The sequence below is a fragment of the Grampus griseus genome (assembly GCF_964374135.1).
Source record: "Grampus griseus genome assembly, chromosome: 4".
In the NCBI taxonomy this organism is placed as follows: domain Eukaryota; kingdom Metazoa; phylum Chordata; class Mammalia; order Artiodactyla; family Delphinidae; genus Grampus; species Grampus griseus.
In genome coordinates, this window is record NC_138997.1 from 130,536,087 (window position 1) to 130,540,743 (window position 4,657).

Sequence of the window (4,657 nt, forward strand, 5' to 3'; positions counted from 1 at the left end):
TGGTGTGCTGCCTGGGACCCCAGATCTTCTTCTGTGGGCTGGGAAAGTATCAGCTTTTAAAAGTCCCCTCCTGTCAGACTCTAATGCCCTGCTGTTCCCCCTACCCCTGCAGACACACACACAGTCATTCCTCTAGTCCAACAGTACTTTCAGTTACTCTGTTGTAACAAAACATTGAATCGCCCAGACCAGTCGTCCCTTTTGGGACCCTTCTCCATCACCAGCTTTCCTCCTGGGCTCTATTTGTGGGGTTCTGGGTCTCCTTGTTCTGGCCTATCTTGTCACCTACTAAGCCTCAGGGGGACACTCTGAGTCCAGAGCTGTCCCCAGTACAGGTGATATGTGACATGCACATCAGTTGTCTGGAACTGGACTAAGCACCGGGACTCATTTTACATAGGCTGCTGAATAGCAATGGCTGTTCTGACATAGGGCAAATTTGGATGATAGACAAAGGACATTATTAGGGGAGGTAGAATTTAGGATTCTTCAAGTATTCTCCCCAACAGTCATGCATCTGGGTAGCACTAACAGAAAAATTTTAGCAGTTTGAAATTTCCGGGGTTTGTTAAATGCCACAGTTGACCCTTCAACAATGGCGGGAGGGGGCTGGTGGAATTGGGGGACCCTCCTGGTGGAATCAAAAGTCTATGTATGGCTGCCTCTCCCGCCCTCTCCTCGGCGCAGCCTCTGCGCCCTGCGCGGTGGCAGCGGCACCCAGCTCTCCCCGACCCGGATGGCGGCACGGCGGGCAGGCCAGGCCCGGGCACCGGGCTGCGAGCCGAGGCGGCCCGGAAGCGCCCGCCAGAACACCCAGTCATGGATAAAAATGAGTGGTGCAGAAGGCCAAAGTGGCCAAGCAGGCTGAGCGAGATGATGACGTGGCAGCCCGCATGAAGTCTGTAACTGAGCAAGAGCTGAATTATCCAATGAGGAGAGGAATCTTCTCTCAGTTGCTTATAAAAATGTTGTAGGAGCCTGTAGGTCACCTTGGAGGGTCGTCTCAAGTACTGAGAAAAAGATGGAAGGTGCTGAGAAAAAACAGCAGATGGCTGGAGAAGACAGAGAAAATTGAGACCGAGCTAAGAGGTATCTGCAATGATGTACTGTCTCATTTGGAAAAGTTCTTGATCCCAGTGCTTCACAAGCAGAGAGCAAAGTCTTCTATTTGAAAATGAAAGGAGGCTACTACCGTTATTTGGCTGAGGTTGTTGCTGGCGACGAGAAGAAAGGGATTGTGGATCAATCACAGCAAGCATACCAAGATGCTTTTGAAATCAGCAAAAAGGAAATGCAACCAACACATCCTATCAGATTGGGTCTGGCCCTTAACTTCTCTGTGTTCTATTATGAGATTCTGAACTCCCCTGAGAAAGCCTGCTCTCTTGCAAAGACAGCATTTGATGAAGCCATTGCTGAACTTGATACATTAAGTGAAGAGTCATACAAAGACAGCACACTAATAATGCAGTTACTGAGAGACACCTTGACATTGTGGACATCGGATACCCAAGGAGACAAAGCTGAAGCAGGAGGAGAGGAAAATTAACCTGCCTTCCAACTTTCGTCTGCCTCGTTCTAAAATTGACACAGTAGACCGTTTGTCATCCATGCTGTCCCACAAATAGTTTTTGTTTATGATTTATGACAGGTTTATGTTACTTCTATTTGAATTTCTATATTTCCCATGTGGTTTTTATGTTTAATATTAGGGGAGTAGAGCCAGTTAACATTTAGGGAGTTATCTGTTTTCATCTTGAGGTGGCCAATATGGGGATGTGGAATTTTTATACAAGTTATAAATGTTTGGCATAGTACTTTCGGTACATTTTGGCTTCAGAAGGGCCAGTGTTAAAACTGCTTCCATGTCTAAGCAAAGAAAACTGACTACATATTGGTTTGTCCTGGTGGGGAATAAAAGGGATAATTGGTTCTAGTCACAGGTGTAGCTGTGGGTACTTTAAGGTTTGGAGCATTTACAAGGCTATAGTAGAAATAGATATCCCATGGATATTACATGTTAAACCATGTGTTATCTGTGGAATACTCAGTCTCAATGTGCACACCGCTGACTACAGCTACTGAAGTGTTCCTTTAGTTGTGACCCAGTTTACTCTGGATAAGGGCGGAAACGGTTCACATTCCGTTACTTGTAAAGTTACCTGCTGTTTTCTTTCATTATTTTTGCTACACTCATTTTATTTGTATTTAAATGTTTTAGGCAACCTAAGAACAAATGTACAAGTAAAGATGCAGTAAAAATGAATTGCTTGATATTCATTACTTCACGTATATCAAGCGCAGCAGTAAAACAAAAAAACCATGTATTTAACATTTTTTAGCTTTTTGTTTTGTTTTTTGTTTTGTTTTTGATACTCGCCTAACATGCATGTGCTGCAAAAATAGTTAACAGGGAAATAACTTGAGATGATGGCTAGCTTTGTTTAATGTCTTATGAGATTTTCATGAACAATCCAAGCATAATTGTTAAGAACACATGTATTAAGTTCATGTAAGTGGAATAAAAGTTTTATGAACGGACTTTTCAAAAAAAAAAAAGAAAAAGTCTATGTATGACTTAAAGTCGGTGCTCCCTATATGTGTCCACTTCCTCTGTATCAGCGGTTCTGGATCTGTGGTTTGAACCAACTGTGGATCGTGTTATACTGCAGTATTTACTACTATTAAAAATCCGTATATAAGTGGGCCCATGCATTTCAAACCTGTGTTCTTCAAGGGTCAACTGTACTCTGAAGAATTCTGGAACGTGCAGGATTGGGTGGACATTGTGGCTTCCTCCCTCCCTTCCTTCCTTCCTCCCTTCCTTCCTCCCTCCCTCCCTTCCTCCCTTCCTCCCTTCCTCCCTTCCTCCCTTCCTCCCTCCCTCCCTCCCTCCCTTCCTCCCTTCCTCCCTCCCTCCCTTCCTCCCTTTCTTTTTGTGGCTGTCTTTGACATAATCTTTTGAAGGGGTTGTTTCCTTCATGTCTGGAAACTGGCCAGGGAGGGATGGTGAGGAGAACTGGTTACTGCTGGGTATCTAGGTACTTACAGCAGGCCTCTGCATGTCAATTGTATGAAAAGCTGTTCAATCTTCTCTTTCTTATCTTCACTCCAAACCATCACTGTGACTGACGCTGTGTGTGTTTGAGAGGGAGAGAGATAGAGACAGAGAGACACAGAGAGTGAGAGACAGAGACAGAGAGACAAAGGGGGAGAGAAAGAGAGAGAGAGAGAGAAATACTTAGTGACCAAGAAAGCACTACAGTGCAGAAATGTCTTGGTACAACCCTGCTGTGAATATTTGTAGAAAGACATGGAACGTTTGGCCAGGACCTTGCTTTGCCCAGGATTGGCTTCAATTACAGTTTTTTATCGGGGGTGGCAGATCACCAGTAGGAAGGGTGTGTTTCAGCCTTATCTTGGATGCTTCCTTACTTTACTTGACTTAATTCAGAAACTAGAGAACAATTTAGTGTGTAGCTTGTACCATTTCCTTTGCATAAAATGAAAGTTTTATTTAAAGTCCTTATAATCATTTCCACTGTTTTTCAGCAGTGAGAATAATCAAATGAGAATTGTAAACACTTTTGAGACCATTTTTACTTGACAAAACAGTTCTCCTAAGCTAGATCTTTCCCTTTCACTGTCTCTGAAACACTTAGGGGCAGGAGAATCAGACTTTTATAGGAAGACTATGAATTCTTGTGCATTGTCACATACTGCTCAAGGCTTTTTCAGTTTAATAATAAATATTTTAAAACCAGAAAGGGACTTATCAATATGCTGGTCTCCAACTTCTTCCAAAAGACATACAGAGCAAAGTATTTCTCAGATTATTTGAAAAATATAACAAGATATTTTAAATTTCCCTCAGTGACCACGTAGAATGTCATTTATCTGTCTACTTCAACACAGAGGTGTTGGGTAGCAAGTGAAGGCTGAAGCTAATTTATACAGTTATGTGCCAGACCTGTTCATATATGTTTGTGTATAAATTCATACACACACACACACACACACACACACGTTCACTTAATCCTCGCAATAATGTATGGGTCAGGTACTATTATTATCACTACTTTACACATGTGCAAACTGAGCTACAGTGAGGTTAAGCAACTGTCCCAAGTCACACAGCTAAAAACTGATCACTTGCACCCAGGTGGTCTGTACTGCATGGACCCCCTTGACATGTTATTGCAGGGCTCAAGATTCCCCAGTGCTGGCACCTGTGCCAGAGGTGGCCCACAGGCCAGTTCTCCTGTGGGACATGGCTGCTATCACTCAGCAATCCCCATCGGCTGCAATAGCTGACACCTACTGAGTCCTTACCACGTGCCAGCTAATGCGGGAAGTGTTTTACCTACATTTCTCACCAGTTCTCCCAACAGCCTTATGAATTAGGAGCAGTTTCACCTCCATTTTACGTAGGAGGAAACTGAGACCTAGAAAAGTTAAGTCACTTGTTCAAGATCAACAGCCAGTAGGGCCAAGATTTATCATTGTGCTATCCTACTCTCCTGCTCAGGAGCCAGGCTCCTAACTTCTTTGTGTTCCTAGGGAGTCTCCACCAGCACACATTTTCTATATGTTATGACTGTTTTGCTAGGAACTTCCTGAAATTAAGGGCTAAGAGTACTTTCAGAAAGAGAAAGCC

At 43.5% G+C, this 4,657-nt stretch overlaps 1 pseudogene across 1 annotated transcript; it reads left to right on the plus strand.

Annotated features, from left to right (window-relative positions):
* The first annotated feature begins 819 nt into the window (after positions 1-819).
* LOC309821847 (14-3-3 protein zeta/delta-like) lies at positions 820-2,427 on the plus strand (annotated as a pseudogene). The gene has a single exon. The product of its transcript is annotated as a 14-3-3 protein zeta/delta-like (transcript).
* The last annotated feature ends 2,230 nt before the right edge of the window (positions 2,428-4,657 follow it).